This window comes from Protopterus annectens, chromosome 15.part0 (genome assembly GCF_019279795.1).
Source record: "Protopterus annectens isolate FY-2018-M chromosome 15.part0, PAN1.0, whole genome shotgun sequence".
Lineage (NCBI taxonomy): Eukaryota > Metazoa > Chordata > Ceratodontiformes > Protopteridae > Protopterus > Protopterus annectens.
Window position 1 is genome coordinate 645556276 of NC_056749.1, and position 23691 is coordinate 645579966.

The window sequence follows — 23691 nt, forward strand, 5'->3', positions numbered from 1 at the left end:
TGAACACTGTGCTTCAGAGAATGCCGTGAATGCTGAGAATATGTGGTTGCGGTAATATATTAACCATACTCTTCTAAACTGCCGTTGTATGCAATCGTGGTGTTATTTTTTCAGTGTGGTTGCTTTAAAAAAAAGTATTATCGCAACAAAGCTGAAAACATAAGCAGAAGACACGTTTGTTTTTTTTTTATTTTTTTTAAGACAGTATTATCGCAATCATGCTTGGCGACGCTTTCTGGGTTGGCTGTTATGCAACCACACTTCCCCTTGGAAAACAGTGTCACAGAAGAGCTTGCCTGAATATTGTATTTTTGAGGGGAAAAAATGTCAACTTCTTTTGTTATCAGCTTTATTTCTGTATTTCTGCAAAATATTCCAATGCAATCATATTATATTACAGGACTTGCTTGAAATCTGTGTCCTTCAACCATGCCAAATATGTGTACTAACTCTTAGACTCATATACTTCACAATAGGTGGGTGGGGATACTCCAAGGTAAAACAACATCAGGTGTATCATACATTCCTCCACATTAGACACAGTCATTCCGGTACCTGTAAATATGCTTTAGACTCTTTAGAATATGAACATGAATGTGCTAGGTGGCCGGAGAGAAAGCGGACAATGTGTGTGGCTGCGATAAGTACCCAAATTATTATAGCATGCAAATTAAAACCATAGAATATGGAAAATACAAAACTTTAAGTAATTCATGAAACAACATGCTAATTAATAGAAAAAAATAATTCTAAGCACACTTAAACATTCTGCTAATTATGGTAACCTCCTATGAATGAGAGAAGGAAGACATTCTGGGAACATTCTATACGCTGAAAAGAGTTCTCTTAGCAAATTCAAAACTGAAGCATTAATGATGCCATAAACTTTAAATATATGCCCTATGATGGAAATGCATCATGCCACATTGTCAGAAATTATTAAATAGCAAGTATAGCAGTCCTGTACCACCTTAAGTCATGATTAATTATGAACACAGTGCATTGCTGGGATTTGACGTCCCTAATTAAACCAACTGATAGTGTGAAAAAGCCTACCACTATCACTTAAATTGAATCTGTTCTTTTCTTGACCGACGCATTAACCTTGTAATTGTAATTGCATACCTGTTATAATTAAACATGATATAAAAGGTGTTAAAGTTCATATGGCATATCATCATCACCACCAATTATTACGAATCCCTTTTTTGAATGTCATTAACACGGTGTTGGTGTCTCATGTTAACTGTTGACACATCTCTTGATTCTCTGTCACTCTCTTGCTTTCTTCCGCAGTCATGCCTGAATGTTACAGGTTTTATCTTATTTAATCTATTTCTTGGCTCTATATCATCTACTTTTTTACCTTTTTTTGTGTTTCTCCCAAATCTGCTTTATGAAATCTTCAGATTTCCTCAGCATGACTGACCAAACCATGTTAATCTACTCTCCTCAACTTTCTTTGTAATTTAAACTATTTTGGCTTCAGGTCTGACCTGCATTTCTTTTTCTGTCTCACAATGAGCAACTTACTACCTTTCTTAGGCACTTCATCTCCATCACCACATGCTTCCTCAACTGCTCTTTCACTGCCCAGGTTTCTGTGTCATACAGAAATACTACTCGTATCGCTGTTTTTGTACAGCTTACTTTTTACCTTCTCTTACAGGAATTCATAATGCAATACCCCTGACATTCTATACTAGTTAATTGCAGAACTTCTGATTCTGACTTTGACTCCTGATTTTGATATTCTTTCTCTTAAACCAGCCCTTCCAAATAACAAGCTATTAAGTTGTTCAAGTATTTTTTCTTCCATCTCATTTTTCAGTTTCTCTCATATCCCCATTTTGTTTGTGGAAACTGTCTTCTCTGTATTCACTTTCATCCCATGCATATTTAGTTTTGCATTCCAGTCCCCTATCATGTGCTGACATTCCTGTTCATAGACTTCTTGTAATGCCACATCATCGGCCCTCATCAGTTTTGTTGACCTGTCCCCTCTAAACTGCTTGCTGTTGAAGCCTATCATCAATATGAACAGGATCAAATTCATGGCTGAATCATGATGCACAAAAATCCCACAGGAAAAGCCTGTTTGAGTGCAACTATTTGTAGTTTGTTTACCCCTGAGTTGAAGTCTTTGCCTCCCAGGTAAAGAAACATTGCAGCAGTCCCCTTTCAGCTCATTTCCTGTTACACAGGATATACAGTCTTTGTTTACAATCATTTCATGCACTTACAAGGTGCATCCCCATCTGTGAACCTACATTCAGTGTCCCGTTTCTGTTTATTTTTGATAGGTTAATTGCTTTTATGCAAAGCTTTCACTCAACAGAGGTATTCCAGGTAATCCAGGCTTTGATCAGTGGGGAGCACGTCTCTTCCACCATCACCATGACATAGGCTGGAGTAGGCCAAGTCCTCAAACCACTTAGTCCCACTAGATATTCCATATCCCCTTTTTTGGCAACATTAGTTGATGTGACAAAATCACCACAAGGTAAGTATGTTTACACTGTTGAGTGTCTATCCTGCATACAACATGCAGACTGTGGCCTATGTTTGTCTATCTAGAGGATACTGTACACAACACTTAATGCCTAAAGTAGTTGGTACATAAGACTCTGGCTCTGATAGGCACAGTCTATAATCTGTGATGATCCCCATGACAATACTGACTTTGGGTGCCTTACATTGGCAGTGCATATATCCAGCACAGACCATGCATAAAGGAGGCTAGATTAAAATAAAGCATGCAGAGTCCAAGACAGAAATCTGAAAATTGTAAGCATTTAATCACGCAAGTCCATATCAGAAAAAAAAAAAATTAAGGACTTTTGAATGAAACAGGGGTTAATGTCCAGATGTTATAAGACTCCTAGTTTTAATCAATATAGCAATGTAATAATTACACATCAGAAATGCCATGTCCGTAGCGAAGTGGTATACTGTGGGTAAAACGGTAAGTTTTATTTTCAATTTATTTGAATGCTGCATCACTTTTGAAATCAGACACATTAGCAGGACCTAGAACTGCTAATCTAGCAATATCATTTGCAGTAACTGTGTCTTCAGCTTGCTGGAAATGTGCCTGGGATTCATAAACAGTCTTCACAGGTGTATGTGCCTTCCTTTTAAAGTCAAAGTCAAAATTAAAATCAAATAAAATTATGTTGCTTTGGTCTCTGTGCAAGACATAACAATGAACACGCAGGCTGAATCATAGTAAGACTAATGCACATACAGCAATTAAAATATTAACAGCACAATAAATTACCACAATTGGACAGAAAGACATTAGACAGTATTACGCTAGTAGGAATTGCAAGACTCCAACTTTAAATTGTGATTGTTTAGAATATTGCACTTCCTCAGTTGTAGTACAATATATTCTGTGTTTATACTGCACATGTATGGAGTGGTGACGCACTCCTGACTCTTGCAAATTCAGGAAGGAATAGCATAAGAAATCAGACTAAATGTAACCAGTTATCAAAGAAATTTGCCAGAATTATGAATCACTGCCTTCAATGCCAGCATAGTAAACACCTCATATGCTTCAGAATTATGCATAGGAGTGCGTAGTATGTTACAAGCACTATGCAGTACAATGTCACTGTGTTCGACAATCACCATGCTTGCCAGGGAAACTAACTCTGCTGTTATTATCCAGCATAAGCAGTATCTAGGCTTCCATCTTGACACACTTCTATAGCCTTCTTTGAACAAGTGGTTCAGGCACTACAAAGTGTACCTAATACTCCCATGTACTACAGAGGCTTCTTCTTCCCATTTTCTAAGCATTGGATACTATAGGAATATCACAACCCTCTGCTAAACTTTGCAGGCAATGTGTTTCAGCTGTTCTTGTTCTCAGCTGCACAAATCAATTCTATAGGATACAAGTCTAGGACAACAGCAGCATACCAAATACAGTCCACATTCTGCCTACACAGAACAGGCAATTCATGAAGGCTTCAGTTCCTTTTCTATGTATGTGGAACAGGACATATTAGCAAGACATGCTAATGAGGGGGATCTGATGGAACAGTATTTATGACTGGATGGCGTTTCAGAGTGTCACTATTGTACTGGGACATGTCTGCAATTAAAAGTTTGCCTGCAGCATAAGGGAACTAGGATACTACTGTATTTTCCTAGACACAATATGTTCGACTTGGTTGGGCTCCTACAGTTGCTCACCTCTGTAGGGGTCAACCAATAGATTAGCCAACGACAATGCTCTTATGTTTAATTTCAGTCAACACAGTACCCAGCTAGAGGCAGTGGTGGCTGGTGACTTCAAATCAAAGGAGGGCTGCAGGAGACAGCTGAATGGGTGGAGTCAATGGGAAGGGGTGTGGCCAACTAGAAAGGGGAGGGGCTATGCTCAAAACCACAAAAACTGTAACTTAAATTAAATACGCTGCCCTGGGTGCCAAACTGTCATTATGAAAGTCCAATCAAGACAAAATGAAGTGTAGAAGAAAAAAAAATATTTCAATGCATTGGCTGCATGACAGCTTACTTAATATCTAGATGGAAACAAAAAGGTTGTGAGGCATGAACAAAATAAATTACTGTTTAAATACATTACTGAAATGCCAGTCAAAATCACGTATAAGAAAAACAAGCAGCACTCAACTCAAACCACTTTTCCTTGCACTGCAGTTCTAATTATAATTTATATTCAGCTTTATAAAATTACCAAGTAGCATGCTAAAAGTAGCAATCTCTGTGATACCCCCACTTGTAAAAATGTTTCTTATCCAAAAAAGATCTGCTGTTTGACAACTATCTACTTGTTTCATTGGGAAGACATGATCAAAGTAAGAAATGGACAGCAAACAAGAAACAAGCTCAAGATAAATTGCTTAAAGGATTACTGCACAGATTATGGACCACACATGATAGATTGGCATTCTGTTTAGTTTACGGGTAAAGCCTGCAAAGATGACTGCAAGTCTTCAACAAAGGTAATGAGCTTCTTAAAATAATGTAATCCTGTCATTTATTACAAATACTGTCATATGCATTTCAATACCCAAGGCTTATACATTATCTAGTTATGTAAGTATTCTCTGCATGGCAAAAACAGAAAGGCTTTCAATGTTGGCATTTCTTTAACAGTGTGCTTATTAAAGCTTACTTGCATCTTGCAATTTCAGACAAGCGTACCTGATGGTCATTAAAGCATTGCTACTTAAAAACAGAGCAACAGGCACTTTCTAAATAATAATAAGCATAAATCAACAGTATAAAAATATGACAGAAACCAGAACATTCTGCAAAATCAAGGACAGGTGAAAAGCCACTGTAGTACTTGCGTCTATCTCAAATGATGGAATACTCTGCACATTTACACTGCATAACTGCTCTTTGCCTTGCTTGGACACATCCAGATTCACTACATGGAGGGCTGGGGTGCAACAAGTATGTCACAATTTGAAATGTCTCTAGCTGACTGTGATGGCTATGACACATTTGTTATACCTCTCAACTTCAGAGCAAGAAATCTGGACAAAGCCATACATAGAAGTGGGACAAAGGCCCAAAAATAAGGACAATTTTAAATACTGCTCTTATAAACTTAGATAATAGAATAGTAGTTCTTGCATTAGTATGAATTTTCTGAAGGGTATGAAATCTGAAACTCAAATGTCTGTCATTATTTTCTAACTTCAGCCTTTAATGATTTGCCACTAATTTGCAAAAAAAACACAATTTTATGAAAAATGGACCAAAAATGTGATGCAAAAATATAAAATAGCCACACAATACAACTGGGAACCTGTCAAATAAGGGGTACTTTTTAATATTAGTACTGCTAACTTGAGCAGCTGACAAAATAAAAGAATCTACATGCATTTCTGAAATAAAAGTAATCTAGAACTCTGATTATTAGAGTTATTTATTAATTGTAAACCCTCTACATTTTCTTCCAAAATTGCCATTTTGAAGAAGGATTATTAGGAGAAGAGCAACATTTGAGCCAAAGTCCGGGACAGTTGAGAGGGTTGGATATGCCTAATTCTATAAAGCAATTTATTTGCACGTACCTCTCAACCTGTTAATGCAGGAAATCTGGACAAGGCCAAATATATTGGGGGAACATATAAACAGTACTAAAAATTGCTCTTGTATAAACTGAAACAGTTGCCAGAATAACAGGTCCTGCTTTAGCATGCATTTTTCTGAAGGTTATGAAATCTGAAACTCAGTGTCTGTCATTATTTAGTGACTTAATTCCTAAATGATTTGCCAGAAAACCGCAAATTTTGAGGAACAATCCAAAAATAAGAAGCAAAATCTGGATAGTTGAGAGTTATAGTCCAGCCGGGGCTGTCTTTCAGTTTGCTGCCCTTCCCCCTTCACAAAATCATGGTTGAATGGAGCCTCCCCCCTGCAGCCATTCCAATGAACCATTACTTGGCTATTTCACCCCATTTACCATAAACACTAATGTGCATACTGCTTTACTTCTGCAATGATTTGGACTTCATTTGAAAGTTTTATTTTGCATTTTGCAGCGCAAACACTAATAGATTTGTGCTAAACAAAGCAATGCAGTCTCACAATGAAAACAGACTTAGCATTAAAACTTCTTTGCCCTTGAAACTCACATTCATTGAAAGAGCATTGAAACCCACATTCAAAAAAAATACATTTTGCCAGTGGCAGATAAAGATTAACTTTGGGTTTGGGCTGTTTTCAAATCACAGGCCCCTTGCACACAAAACATACACATGCTCTTTCATATACCTTCCTGATTGTATTACATTATATTCCTTGTACAATACAGTACAGTTTTAGAGGGCATTTTAAATTTGTTTTGAACATTTTCCAGTAAACAATGAAACAAAATGCATGCACCAGTAATGATAAAACTGCCCATTTCAGAACATTGCCATCATAAAAGTCTGCTCAAACATTCTACAGTCCACCAGTATCAGTAAATATGCACAATCTCTGAAGTAAAAGTCATCTAAATAATTCCACATTAAAGAGATCTGTAACTAATCAAAAGGGACACATTTTAAACACTGCTTGTATAATGTTGGAAAGTTGCTAGAATAAAATGCTGCGTTACCACCATACATTTCACTGCCAAGTCTTGAACCCAGGACCCTGTACAAAACAGTTAGAGCAACATATCACTATGCCAAACCAGCTGTTTTGTGAAAGAGAGGAAGACAAACTTAAATGGCTACCATTTAGTGAATTCAGTTCTCATCATAGCTGCCAACCTCTTAGCACAATACACCTGAACAAAGCCAACAATGGTGGAATACAGCCCCCAAACATATTCAGTGAATTCAGTTCTTACCATAGCTCTCAATCTTAGCACAAAAAACCTGGACAAAGCCAAAAATGGGGGAATACAGTCCCAAAGATAGGGACATATTTCAAATATCCATCTTATAAACTTGCTAGAATAAAATGTTTTGTGTTACCATGTACTTTATGAAGAATATGAAGTCTGAAATTCAAATGCTTGTTATTTCTTTTAACATTTGTTAACCAGGAAAGTCTGACTTGGAACAAAATCCAATTTTCAGCAGTGGCCCAGGGAGCTACACTCCAGACACGTCTTTGTAAGATGGGAGGACACCAGAGTACCCAGAGGAAACCCACACAAACACAGGAAGGACATGCAGACTCCACACAGAAGGCACCCCTGCCAAGAATCAAACCAGAGAACCTGCAGCTGTCAGGTAACAACGCTGCCACTGCACTACTGACTTTGTAAGGACACAAAAATACAGAAACCGCAGATTTTATGAGGAACAGAACAGAACAAATATAAGGGAAAAATCTGCAAATTTTTTACAAATGGTGGTGTAGGGAATTCAGGTTCTTGCCACCTGGGCCCAAGATACAGGGTTCAAAAGCCTGTTCTCTGCCCACCTCCATGTAGCACCTGGGGCATTTTGCACTTGCACACACACACACACACACACACACACACACACACACACACACACACACACACACTTGTATTCCTTCCTTACCTCAAAGTCAAGTCTGTAAAATGCATAAGCACCAAGCAAAGCATCCGCCTGCAAGTCCTTCCATTTGAAGCCTGCACTTGCAGTCCGATCCCCCTTCAAGTCTATGCAGTTGTAACTGTATAGACCTCTCTGGGATAGTGCTGCTGAATGCTCTTTACCTAATCCGATCTGCTGGTGAGACAGTCTGGATTCTGCGCGCATGCTCCAGACTGGTTCACCAGCAGTCCGGAAATGCCACAACTGCACATGAGTGATGTTCCGTGGCTTATTTTTAATTTTTTTCTTTTATTTTCTATTTTTCTTTTTTGTTTACATGCAGTCCTGCAGCCCTATAGCATGAGCCACCTCTGGCTAGAGGGCAATAAAAGAAAGTCATATGGAACAAAGGACCATTTGTTTTTAAATAAAATCATAATGGAGAACTGTAAAAAGGGGAAGAATCTAAGTATGGCATGGATAGACTACAAACAAGCATTTGATAGTATCTCACATTCATGGATAAAAGAGTGCTTAAAAATGTATAAGATACACTCTACACTGATTGATTACATTACAGCAACCATGAACCAGTGGCAAACCACTGTACAATTAAGCTATGATAAAGGACAAATTATTATTGCAAGGATAAAAATTTAAAGGGGGACATTCCAGGGTGACTGCCTGTCACCACTCTTATTCTGACTTGCCCTTAATCCATTAAGCTTGCCTACTTAACAGCTTAGGCCATGGCTACTAGAAAACAATAAATTGTAAAGACTTCTCATCTTCTCTTTGTTGATGATTTAAAACTGTATAGCTCATCAGATGAGGAACTAAAAGCACAAGTGCAAGTTGTCAAAACATTTCAGATGATATAAGAATGTCATTCGGTCTGACAAATGTGCAAAAGAAACCTTTAAAGCAGGAAAACTACAGCACCAAGAAAACATTAGTTTGGTACAAGAATTTGAGCAAGAGGGAGTGTATAAATATTTGGGAATTGATGAAGGATCAACAATAAAACATGAACAAATATGAATAAAACTTAGTAAGAAATACTTTAGAAGACATAAATTAATCCTGAAAACAGCATTGACATCCAGGAACAAAATCCAGGCTATGAACCAATTTGCTCTTCCTGTCCTAGCTTAGTTTTTTAGTGATTGACTGGCCCCAGGATGTGTTGGCTAGATTAGATAGGAAAACAAGAAGGGTGCTTCATGCTCACCAAATGATTTATAAAAATCAGTGCATACCAAGATTATATATTCCCCATTCCGAAGGAGGAATGGACATCCTTGAAATTGATTATATGTATAGATCTGCAATCGTGGGACTCCACACATCTGCTGACCTCACAAAACCCAAACGTAGTGAAAGTTTTGAAACATGGAGAGAATAAATCTAAGATGACTTCTCTGCTTATTCTAGCAGAAGCATATTGGCATCAAGCTGGAATGGAAATCAAATGAAGCAGATAAAAGTTAGGCAGCAAATGAATATGCCAAAAAACAAAAGAAAGAATATAAGGTAAAGGACCAGATGAGAAGACAAGAAATGTGTATAATGCATAAATATAGTATAGAAAATTTCTGGAACAACCTCATGTTGATCAAGAACAAACTAATTCAAACCAAAAGGTGAAAGGTTAATATTGGCGACCCAGGATAGTGGGCTGCATTCTCATTAGTTTATAAAGTCCATTGAACATGTGGGAGAAACAGACAAATGTAGGTTTTATAATACAGAATTGAAAACAGTCGCACACCTCGTTGCTGGCTCTGACATACCAATGCCAGAAGGACTGTATACTGAAAAGTGTAGCAAGATTGTTGCACTGGGGATTGTGCAAACATTATGGTACTGAAGTGGCTGAAAAACTGTGGAAACAGAAGCTATAAAGCAGGGGTGGGCAAACTTTTTGATTCGTGGGCCACATTGAGTTCTAACATTTGACAAAGGGGCCGTAATAGGAGCAGATAGATGGCATGCTTTGAAAACATCACCTCATTGGGGGAAAAATACACATCTTGGGATATGGAGAAAACATGTGCTTTAATTTCCAATGAAATGAAGAAAAGCATTACAATAAAATCTCTGAATTCGAAATGAGTCTTTAAACACTGAAAATCAAATAAATGACCATCTTGATTGTTTAATGGGTTATATAAAAATGCAATAATTCAAATTAAGGTATTTGCTTCCTCCCTCTTCTTCAATCTCACTACAGAAATCCCTGACATTCACTTTAATAAACAGGACTTGATTTCTCATCATATGCTGCTCCATTGCTGTGACAGAAAAGTAATCCATAACCACATAAATATAAAAAAAAAAAAAAAAAAATTAAATTTCATAAATGTACAGCATATTTCACTTTATTTGAACTGCATTACACTAGACATGCCTGGAGAACTTTTCATAAACATGCTGTATAACTATAGCTGTCAGGGGACAGATTTGGGGTCTGTGCATTTAATGTACATTTGCATCTGGACTGGAGTACAATGCAGTTGTACAAATGAAAGGAAAGCTACAGTAGTATACTTTAAAGAACCAACATGAGCAGGAAGGAAATGTCCAAAGTTGAAAGAAAGACATTTCTTGTGGGAAGGGGCTGATAAAGAATGGGAGGCTGAGTCTGTGATGAATATTAAGCAAGCAAAGCAACCAAGCTATAGTGCAGTTCAGTGTGACAACCCAGCTGTTGGGAACACACTAAAAGTACAAATATTCAATGGAGTGCCTAGTGATGTGGAGAGAATGCACATTTTACTTATTTTAAGCAGTCAGATCATTTCTTTTTTTTGAAGGATAAGGCAAGAGAATAGATAAAGAAGCAGATCGCACACACACACACACACACACACACACACACACACACACACACACACACACACACACACACTCTTCACCTTTCAAATCTGCATTCACTAATTTCACTCACTTTATCTCTCCGATCGCATACACAAACACACACACACACACTTTCCACCCTTCAAACCTGCATTCACTCACTTTCTCTCTCTGATCGCATACACACACACACACACACACACACACACACACACACACACACACACACACTTCACCTTTCAAACCTGCATTCACTCACAATCTCTCCGATCGCATACACACACACACACACACACACTTCACCTTTCAAGCCTGCATTCACTCACTTTCTCTGTCTGATCGCACACACACACACACACACACACACACACACACACACACTTCACCTTTCAAACCTGCATTCACTCACTTTCTCTCTCCGATCGCATACACACACACACACACACACACACACCTTTCAAACCTGCATTCACTCACTTTTTCTCTCCGATCGCTCACACACACACACTCTTCACCTTTCAAACCTGCATTCACTCACTTTCTCTCTCCGATCACATACACACACACACACACACACACACACACACACACACACACATTTGTTACCTTAAAGAAAACTTCAAAGCAAGCTGGGCAGCAACTCCCATTCTGCCTGGAAAACTCTGCAGTTTTATGGTGTAAAAGTCCGTTGAGCTTAAATCCAAAATGGCAGGCAGTCCCATTATTCAAACAGACGCGCTCCCGCATGTCCCTTGATCTTAATTCCGACAGGCTGACGAAGCTGACGTCATCACGCACGTGATAACGTCAGCTCCAAAACCACGAAAAATGAAAAAGTCTTAAAAAAAGACGAAAAATCGGAAATTAAGGGGTACCACTCGGGAATCATGGCACCCCATTATTGGGACCCCAAAACTCGGAAAAATCGGAGTAATTCGGGACGGTTGGGAGGTGGCGGGCCGAATCAAAACGTTTAACGGGCCGCATGTGGCCCCCGGGCCGTAGTTTGCCCATGCCTGCTATAAAGCATCATAGAAAATGAAGTTTACATCACATGGGATCATCCATTACCAACAGTTCAAAAGATAGATGCTAGAAAACCGGATATAGTGGTCCATGAAAAGAAGACAAATGTAGCATTGATCATTGAAATCGCTACACCCAGCGACTACAGTGTCTTGCTTACAGAGACACACAATGTCTTTTATATCAGAATCTGCAGGCAGAAATGAGAGCAATGTGGAAGAAAGATACCCAGATAGTTCCAATAGTAGTAGGAGCAATGGGTCTTTTTTATAAAAGTTACTACAATCATATTTAGGCATGTTACCAATACATGTAACCCAGTATGAACTGCAGAAGGGTCATTACTGGGCACATTGTGGGTGCTGCAAAGAGCATTTTTGGCTGACATCAAATATTGAAACAATACTAATTTCATGAGCTTTAATTGTACTTAGACTTAGGAATGGGACCCATTCCCTTTATGGCATTAAAAACCCAAAAGACTTGGAGAAATTATGGAAAATAGAGTTCAATACCTTGTGGCTGTCACAGTAATTTATGAATGAAGGCCCACTGTTTTGTGGATGATCCTGTATTATCTGCATGGTCATTTGCATGCCTTCTGCATACCTGTGGTCCTCCATCTGCACATTAGTGTACGTCTATGTACTGATGGGTATGGTACTGAATTATGAATTATGCAGGGCATGTTATGCAGGTTTTATTGTGTACAAGTGTTCTGAAATTGCATATAGTATATACGAACAGCAAGTGAAGTGTCTTCTAAAACAAAAGTAGCACACTTTTCTGTTAAAGAACTCTCATGGTCACAGCATCACTCCTACTGAGTATGAGTTTAGGCCATGCAGTTTTCAGTGATGAAACCAGGCAAAAGTTCTTCAATACAGCACTTTTCACAGTTTGAAGGAGTACATACTTAAGCAAAGAAAAGACAGGTGCGTACTCTCAGACACTGAATGTTTGTTAATGCTATAAATAAAGTGAAAAGCACTGTTCATGATGTCTGTTTCTCAAGTGTTTATGCACAGCTATTCCAAAAATGTAAAGTAAAAAATGTTAGAATACCAGCAGATATACTTTTACATACTTCCAACCTTCGGAAGAAAGTTTAGTATTAACGGATGAAATATCCTTTAAATATTTCAGGCAATCTGCCCCTAGTGAGAGTGTTGATATCAGGCAGTTGTATTACAAACTCTGCTTTTTACCTGTCATCAAGTTGATTTTCAACACATACAACAGAATTTGCATGAGCAGTTTCCTCTTCTGCTACTAGATATAAATGCTTTTCACTTCAGAATGCCAAATCTTTTAACAGCCTTGATGGATTTAACCAAGAGTTTCAGGAAAGAGGTTTTGAATGATTTTCTGTCCTGAAAATGCATTTCATATACTATACGACTTACATTTTTTCTTTTATGAAATATTATTTTTTACAAAAATGCCTGTGATAATGGTCACATACTAAATTATGCCTGATTTTTGATGCAGAGATTAAAAAACAGTTGTGGGAAAGTTTATCTCATTACAAAGCATCATATTAGCCCCTTTGTATTCACTTTTTACCATGAAGAGGAAGATGGCATGAATTATTTGGCTCATAACAGCAGGTCATGTACGAGAGGAAGTTGAAGGAAGCCAAGGACCTGGCAAGACTGAAGATTTAGTTTAAAACAGTCAGGTTTTCGACAGTCAGATACAGCCTTTTGATATGAATTTTCACTGTCTTAGGAGAACACACCTGGAGAGGAACTTTTAGCAGCAAGAACATGGAAAGGCCCTAACTCATAATCATAAAAGAAAACTTGAAGGTAATCAAGCAGATTTGCACAGATGCTGAAATACTCACAGGGATTACAGTGCATACAAAAGTGAAAAGTGCTAAATATCCATGTAAAGAGTCAACAGAGGTAATCCAAGAAGCTCAAGTCAGGTCTGGTAACCCACCTGTGACCCAGTGAATGACAGAACTAGGACAAGAACAATCATCCATCTACCTACTTAACTAAATAAAGTACTTGAAACTTCAACAATGTGTCTTTATTCCTCCCACAGGGATTATATCAGTGAGAGAGAGTCACTTAGATCTGCTAGCTAAAGTGATTTTATCTGGTTTAATCCTTTGTTCTCTTTTCCTATATAAAGACTGATCAGTTGGGACATCTCCATGGTGGAGGGGGATGGAGCTCTGACTGTGACAATGATATATCAGGTGCAGTTAAATCTTAATGATTCGCCTGAAGGGATACAGCACAGCAGCATTTTTGCCTGCTCAGCTATCCTGGGTGAGAGTCAGGGTGTACCGCCAATGGCTACCAGTAATTGGAAGAGCTCAATGATGGTTTTCCAGTAGCCTCTGCGTAAGTAATGCACACTTTAGTTAGCAGATCTAAGTGACTCTCTCTCCCTCTCTCAGTGATATAATCCCTGTGGGAGGAATAAAGACACATTGTTGAAGTTTCAAGTACTTTATTTAGTTAAATAGGTAGATGGATGATTGTTCTTGTCCTAGTCCTGTCACTCACTGGGTCACAGGTGGGTTACCAGACCTGACTTGAGCTTCTTGGATTACCTCTGTTGACTCTTTACATGGATATTTAGCACTTTTCACTTTTGTATGCACTGTAATCCCTGTGAGTATTTCAGCATCTGTGTAAATCTGCTTGAAAGGATAAGGAATACTAAAAAAGCCCTCCAAAACTTGTTGGGATGGTGTCATGGCAGGACTCCTTGACCTCCTACTTCCACACTTCCCCTGACTCCTAAAAGTAAGGATGTCCTCACCTATATTCCTCATTTGAGTATGTTAAGTAGGACAGACATAGGGAGGGTGGATCACATGATCAAAATGGGTCTGTGAGGCACGGCTGATAGCAGATAGCTGTGACAGGAACAAAAAAAAAAAAAAATCAAGTCATCCTCAGAAATTGTGCATGCAGTTCTGGAGACCTCATCACACAATGGACATGGACTGGAATGAGACCAGAGTAAGGCAACAATGGGCAATGGGAGATATTCCACACAGAAATGTTATAAAGAATTATAACAACTTAACATGTGCAATCCTGAAAATAGAAGGATGGGAGACAGGATAAAATTTGTAATATTTCAAGGACAAGTGTCACGTGAACAAAGGAGAGGGAGATACAACAAGACATGGACACAGTTTCAAAATAAATGGTAGGTGGTTCAGGAGAGATTCAAGAAGCTGCCACTTCACAAAAAAACAAAGGTTAGCGGATGATTAACACAGGCTACCTGAATAAGCAGTGGTGGCAAAAACAGTAAGGGGATTAAAGAAAATAAAAGTCAATATAAGGCCATTCTTAGAAGGGATGGCATACAAAAAACTATCTTGATGAAGAAGGACTTCCAAGTCCTCCAGGAAATATGAAGAGGGCAGATTAGATGGGCAGATCTGTCCATATTTGCTATAAAATGTTTTATATTGAAAACTAAACTAAAAAAAAATATTTGAACAATTATCAGGAATTGTTACCAGAAAGATAAGCATACAACAAGGAAATTAACTTGAATTCACTGTAACATGCAAAAGTATGATGAATTTGTGTTGAACAATGACACTGGAAGGTCACATGCTTTTATCACTTTTTACCCCCGTTATCGTCTGCCAGTATTAAACTAAAACATCCACTCATTGCTTTTCAATACTTTATGTAGCTCAAGATGACAGAGAGCTAGAACCTCTCCCTGCAAGCAATAGTTACAGGGAAGAAATCTCTCATGGAAAGGACACCTCTCCATTGAATGTAATGTATACATGTACACACAATTCAGTGTATTGCAGAGTTATCTATTCACCTGTTTTAATTTTATGGGAGTACAAAACTTGACAAAATGCATACTGATAAAGGGGGACCTATGAAAACTCAGCATACAAAGAACTGCAATTCAGAACTACAGCAGAAAGACATGTTCTGTTATATAATTCAAAGCAAAGAAAAAAAAAACAGATCAAACAGAACAGGTATGATCCAGGTACTAAACCAGCTAATGAATTACAAGAGAACAAACTTTCAACACATAAGCAAGCACTTAGAAAGTAAAATATTTTAAAACTGCAAGTTTACATAAAGTTGAAATTGAGGCACTACAATTAGGGTCATCCTTATGAATGGAGTGGGTCACTAAACAGATTTTTATGAATAAATCAGATCACCATATACATTAGTGACATGTATTTCTTCAATACCACCAAATGCATAAAACCATTTATTTATATGTATACAGAAAAAATGGTGATGGACAGGTTGACAGATGAGATCAGACAGGAGTCCCCGTGGACTATGACGTTTGCAGCTGACATTGTGATCTGCAGTGAGAGTAGGGAACAGGTGGAGGAGACCCTGGAGAGGTGGAGATATGCTCTAGAGAGAAGAGGAATGAAGGTCAGCAGGACTAAGACAAAATATATGTGTGTGAATGAGAGGGAGGACAGAGGAATGGTGAGGATGCAGGGAGTAGAGGTGGTGAAGGTGGATGAGTTTAAATACTTGGGATCAACAATTCAGAGTAATGGTGAGTGTGGAAGAGAGGTGATGAAGAGAGTACAGGCAGGATGGAGTGGGTGGAGAAGAGTGTCAGGAGTGATTTGTGACAGACGAGTACCAGTAAGAGAGAAAAGGAAGGTCTACAAAAGGGTAGTGAGACCAGCTATGTTATATGGGTTGGAGACAGTGGCATTAACAATAAGGCAGGAGTCAGAGCTTGACGTGCAGAGTTGAAGATGTTAAGATTTGCACTGGGTATGACAAGGATGGACAGGATTAGGAATAAGTATATTAGAGGGTCAGCCCAGGTTGGAACGTTTGGAGACAAAGCCAGAGAGGCAAGATTACGTTGGTTTGGACCTGTGCTGAGGAGGGATGCAGAGTATATTGGGAAAAAGATGCTAAGGATGAAGCTGCCAGGTAACAGGAAAAGAGGAAGGCCTAAGATAAGGTTTATGGATGTGGTGAGAGAAGACATGCAGGTGGCTGGTGTGACAGAGCCAGATGCAGAGGACAGGAAGAAATGGAAACAGTTGATCTGCTGTGGCGACCCCTAACGGGAGCAGCCGAAAGAAGAAGTATACAGAAAAAACTAAAGGCATGAATTTTGCTTTTGCAGTGTCAGTAGCTTGACAAGTAGCATACATGCATTTTATGCTGTAAGATCAGAAGGCACTGGGTTCTATCCACAGCAGGGATACTCTGATGCATTTTTTTTCAATACTTGCACTGCGGTGTAGCGTAAAGGGATGTTCACTTCCATGAGCGTCATCTTTCAGATGACACATTAAACCAATGTCAAACCTGCCTGAGTTGGTAGGATCTCAGGAGGATGTAAAAGAGTCCACTGTACTTATTGAAAAGATTAGAGGAGCTTTATATATTTAATACTGGCCACAATATTTACCATCACATCTTTTTTTACATCATATAGTAATTAAATCACACATGTCCTCCCTTCTCTCTCTCTTCCATACCCACAATCATATATTATATATATATTATATATTTTATATCTTCCATATCCTGCATTACTCTACGTTGTTCCCTCACATCTGCAAGACGATAGACTCCATAACGCACTAATCATGATTCTCTCAGGTTTATTTACCATTCTCTTTTCATTATTCCAAACTCCCCATGCAACAAAGGATGCACGGTTATTGTCTGAAACAGTCATAATTATATTTTAATGCAAACTTTTCGAAAATTTCTTTCAATATTTCAGTTTTTAATGCACTTTCTAAACTTCCACATTACATAAACTATGTATTCACATTGCTGTCAATTTCATTTAGCCTTTTACCAGTTTTAACATTAACCCCGTAATAATGCCCATATTTCCTCTATATCTCTAAGTCTTAGTGGTTTACTTATCCCTATTTTTTCTCTTTCTCCCTTTTATCACCACCTTTTATAGTTTAACACAATAATTTCTTTCATTTGCTGTCATTATTTTTCATATCATTCCCTTCTTTTCAAAATTTCTTTACGTATTTTTAGCTTTCACTACTGCAAATCTAAACAAAGTTTGAGACGTGATCTCTACTTGGCCAATAAAGCATCCTCCGACCCAGTACTAATGGATCTACTGCAGATCTGTAAGTTGAATGGTGTCAGAAGTACCTGATCCAGAGAACTCAACCTTTTCTGCAACATACACAAAAATGGTTTAGAGGGACCGCTACATATCCGAGAAGATACCAGTACTCTGGAGTAGATTTCTCATCCACAAAAAAGAAGGTCATCCCTGTCCATATTTAAATACATCTTCAATCAATGGATGGGAGTAAGGAAATTTATCCCATGGTTACCACCTGTGCAACCAATAAATAGTGGCAGCACCTAAATGGCCTATACTGCAGCAGGGTACACTTCAATACTCAGTGATATGACCCAAGAAACATTCATTCATTCACAAATGGAAATTACAGGAATAAAAATCATAGTAATGATAATCTGAATACCTAACAGGATAATGGTGTCAGGCTTTAAATTCTCCATTAGGGCAGCTAGCCAAGTATTCAAATATGAACATGTGAACCTATGATCTCCATTACTGAAATGCTGACATGTCTCTAGGTGATTCATTTTATGCAGATCCCATTTTAAATAGTTACTGAATCTGTGTACATGCAAGTCTTCTATGTTTTTATCCTTTAATTTCTTCTTTTTCTTTTTTTAATCCTTTCCATTCTTCTTTATAGTTTTCATATTTCTCCCACTATCCAACAAAAAATCAGTAATATCATATAAACAATAGGACTAATTAATCAATCAATCCGTAAACCTCTTTGTTCCTTCTTACAATACAAAAGTCCTCCTTTTATGGGATCTAAACTTAATCCCAAAATGATTCAAACAACTAATTCCAGCAACACCCTTCTTTTATTTGATGGGAATATATACACTCCATCCAGGCATCCTAATTTTCCTAATACTGCCAAATGTTTCAAGCAAATCTTTTTTGTAGGATATATGGAAAGCCTCTCACATTAATACTATATTCTGTATTTCCTTTAAGATCCCTTCCCATTAGTTACTCCTTACATCTTGTCTCCCAAATCTAATTCCAAAAATATTAAGGTCTTACCTTGTTATTCTGGAGAAAATAAAACAGTTGCCATGCAGTATTAGTAACTCATTAGCTTATACTTCTGACTAATGTCGTGCATACTTCTCAACCTCTTAATGTAAGAAATCTGGACAAAGCCTGATAAAATAAGGGTGCAAAGGTCCAAAATAGGGACAGATTTTAAAAATTGCTCTTATAAACTTAGAAAGTAGTACCACCCCATCCCTAAATCAGACCATGTTTAAAAACTTCACTAAACCTACTTCAACTTGTAGAAAACAAATTAAATTCCCATCAATCCCCTGCAAATGGACCCAAATGAGAGGATTGCCACAATCACTTCTGACCGTACCTCTCCACTGTCCAAATTTTTGCAGAATGTCCAGATTTTTAACTCACATTTTTGGTCTGTTCTACATACAATTGCTATTGTTCTGGAAAATCACTGAGGACTGAAGTCACTAAATAACAACACATATTTGAGTTTCAAATTTTATATCCTTCACAAAATTCATACTAACAAAATCCCTGTTATTACAGCAATGTTTTAAGTTTGTACGTCCAGGATCTAAAAATATGTCCCTATTCTGAGACCTTTGCCCTCCACCTCCACCTCATTATTTTAAGTTTTGTCAAGATTTCTTGGGCTAAGAAGTTGAGAGGTATGCTTCTGGCTTTTAACAACATGGAAGCATCTGCAAAGATAAGATAATACTTCAATGCCCTAAATATAATGGTAAATTCAGAAATAATGCTCTTTGGTGGAACTCCTCAATGCATAACAAAAGAAGGAAAATGATGAAAAGTTGGAAGAAGACTCTATCCCCTTCTACCAGGACTGCACTGAGGCCCTATCCCCTTCTACCGTACCGCACTGAGGCCCTATCCCCTTCTACCAGGACCGCACTGAGGCCCTATCCCCTTCTACCAGGACCGCACTGAGACCCCAACCCTTTCTACCAGGACTGCACTGAGACCCCATCTCCTTCTACCAGGACCGCACTGAGACCCCAACCCCTTCTACCAGGACCGCACTGAGACCCCATCCCCTTCTACCAAGACACACCAAGACCCTATCCCCTTCTACCAAGACACACAGAGACCCTATCCCCTTCTACCAGGACCACACTGAAATCCTATCCCCTTCTACCAGGACCGCACCGAGACCCCATCCCCTTCTACCAGGAAAGCATCGAGACCCCATCCCGCTCTACCAAGACCGCACTGAGACCCCATCCTCCTCTACCAGGACTGCACTGAGACCCCATCCCCTTCTACCAGGACCGCATTGAGACCCTATCACCTTCTACCAAGACACACCGAGACCCTATCCCCTTCTACCAGGACCACACGGAGACCCCATCCCCTTCTACCAGGACCACACCAAGACCCCATCCCCTTCTACCAGGACCACACCGAGACCCCACCCCCTTCTACCAGGACCACACCGAGACCCCATCCCCTTCTACCAGGACCACACCGAGACCCTATCCCCTTCTACCAGGTCCACACCGAGACCCTATCCCCTTCTACCAGGACCACACTGAGACCCTATCCCCTTCTACCAGGACCACACCGAGACCCTATCCCCTTCTACCAAGGCACACAGAGAACCTACTCCTTCTACCAAGACACACCGAGACCCTATCCCCTTCTACCAAGACACACCAAGACCCTATCCCCTTCTACCAGGACCACACCGAGACTCTATCCCCTTCTACCAGGACCACACTGTGACCCCATCCCCTTCTACCAAGACCACACTGAGACCCTATCCCCTTCTACCAAGACCACACTGAGACCCTATCCCCTTCTACCAAGACCACACTGAGACCCTGTCACCTTCTACCAGGACCACACTGAGACCCTATCCCCTTCTACCAGGACCACAAAGACTCTATCCCATTCTACCAGGACCACACTGAGACCCCATCCCCTTCTACCAGGACCACACTGAGACCCCGTTCTCTTCTACCAGAACCACACTTAAAGATTCCAGCAAGTAAATAAAGTGCATCAATAGAAAATGTAAACCAGAGTATGAGCTTAAGATCACTACAGGTACCATTCTTTGGATGTTGTCCGGAAACTAAGGGATAACATCCAGTAATGCGCTGATCTCATCAATAATGATATCACATATTCCAATCTTAAGGATACAGGCAATATATTAGCAGACAAACCTAGTGCTAAATTAACTCCATGACTCTCCTGAGTGAAAAGTGTGGCTGAACATGTTTGCTGATGACTTCAAGGAGGGCATTGCTACGTGCTTATCCACCAATACCAAACGGACCTAAACAGGCTAGATATGCACTTATCTGGTGTACTGAAAACATTTTCAAATTTAATGTAAAAAAAAAGTGAACTAAAGTAACATTTGGTAAAAACTCCAACTGCATTTGTTTAAATGGTACTCCTCTTTAGTCAGAGAAGATCATATAAGGCCTGGGTACTTATGTGGAGAATTCTCTCTCATTTGATCATCATGTTGAAATCATACGCAGGAAATCCTTTTATCTAGCCCAGTTAATTTCATGACCCAAAGAAGTCATTCATCCTGCCACTCTATTCTTCAGTTATCAAAGCCATCACTGAAAACAATGCTTCCATTCATATTCATCAATGAAAGCATATACTGCTTAATTAGAAATGCCCCAAAGATACTTCACCAAGAACATCATAGGCTTTAAATCATTTAGTTACCCTGACAGCTTAGCACAGCTCTCCTTATTCACAGCAGCCTACACTCTGCTCTAAAGCCACTTAGATTTTGCTTACCTAGCTTATAAAAGTCACTATCCTATTCTTTGCTTATCAAGCTTATAAAAGTCACTATCCTATTTGACTCTCTGATTCTTTGCAAAACCAGTGGCTCCACAAATACCTGCCCTAGTGACCTAGATCTAAACCAACAATTAAGAATAGTCTGGAAAGCAGCTTAATGACTCAATGTGTTCCCAATTTATGGAAAAGGTTACAATTCCAGGTCAAAATACATACTTCTCTGACTAAGACTAATCCTGATGACTGGATGGGTCGACCCAACTTTACATGATTTGGTAGGCAAGCAGCAGTTTTGTTGATCTGACCCCTTCATCCTGTTTGCTAATATAGTCCACAACTAATATAAAACACAGTTGCCTCAAAGGGGAGCCCAGATGCAAACCCACCCACACTGGCAACCCCTTTGTCAATCTGAATATGGGTCCTGGTATGTAGCCTGCACTCATTTTTCCAGTGTTTGTGAGATGTCAAGTCATCATAGTACGGTCCAAATAAGCATTCTTAGAACTTTATCAAATGTCTTCTCTAAGTCTAGGACTGTTCAACTGGACTCTCTCTTCATCTCCAGCTTCTTTCCCATCTCTCTCACTGCACGCATTGGGTTGCTTTTATTGCATCCTTACCCAAATCTGACATGCTCATCTTCTATATATATTAGTCTGCATATTCAATTATCAGACACCCTCTCCAGCACTCTCAAGCAGTTTGACAAGAATTTGATAGCTCTGTACTAACAAATGTGTTCTTTCACACTTGCACTAGAATGCTTATTCTCCAGTCATCTGGGACATGTCTTTCTATGTCTATACCCTTAGGAGCCATTTCTACCCAATTCACCCAACATCTTGATCATATCTGCTATGACTTCAGCTTGGCCTGCTTCTTTCCCCTAAATTTATTTCCCCCAGTACAGTTCTTAGCTCGTTTAGAACATGATGATCTTCCCATACTATGGCAGGCTGTGGATGAGGTCAGACAGCTTCTGTGAAACTATGAGACTGTTGAGTTTTCTTTACTCAGAAACTGCCAGGACTATTCCTTCCATCTACTTTTGATGTCCTGCAAACTGGTAAGCAGAAAGTTGCTAGCACACCTGATGACTGGAGTTCAATGACTATTTTTCTGTCTTTACTTTGCAATCTAATAGCAGGTGGCACAACAAAATACTGAGTAATTTTCTAGAAGCTGGTAGAGTTTCTCTGATGCCTTGCTCCTTGCTATTGTGATTGTACTCTTAGCTTCGTTGTTAGCCACAAGTGCTCCTCCTTAGCCTGGTCAGTCTTTTCTAACCCTCCTTTCCCTGCAGTCTTTCTTTCTTGTTATAATTTTACAGACTTCTGCATTCCTACACCAGATTTCCTTATGCACCTTATTTCCATACCCGTCTTAGTCACATATCTGTTATATAGGGAATAAAATGGTCAACAGTGAGAAAATAGAAAATTTGAACTCTCGGTAGGAAAATGTTCAAAATATCTTCACTCTTTCTAAAAAATAAATTCCTTCACATAGTAGGACAAACTCATTCTATTTTTGGCTAATAATCTTTAGTTGGGGCAAAGTGTATTTTCAGGCAAACTGCTGTTCTCCACTAAGTTAATCATTAATTGTTATATACAACCATCTGTAGTTCCCCATCTCTCTGTCTATTTACAAGACATGTACTGAACCTCTCAATCTGTCTTCACATTCTTTTCTCCAGGTCTGCAAACCCATTTTTATTGCATCTAAACTGCCCATATCTTTATTTAAAGCAAAGTATTTAAAACTTGAGTACAATGATCTCATTTGTCATCAATAATGAGATAAACAATGAAAGTTTTACTTTCTTTGCTGTTTGTTTTATCTCTGTTCTTCACTCTAACATTTTGAAATCTTTAATGATTTATTATGCAGTTTAAATAATTTGTCAAAATACTAATTTAGAGTCAATATTTTATTC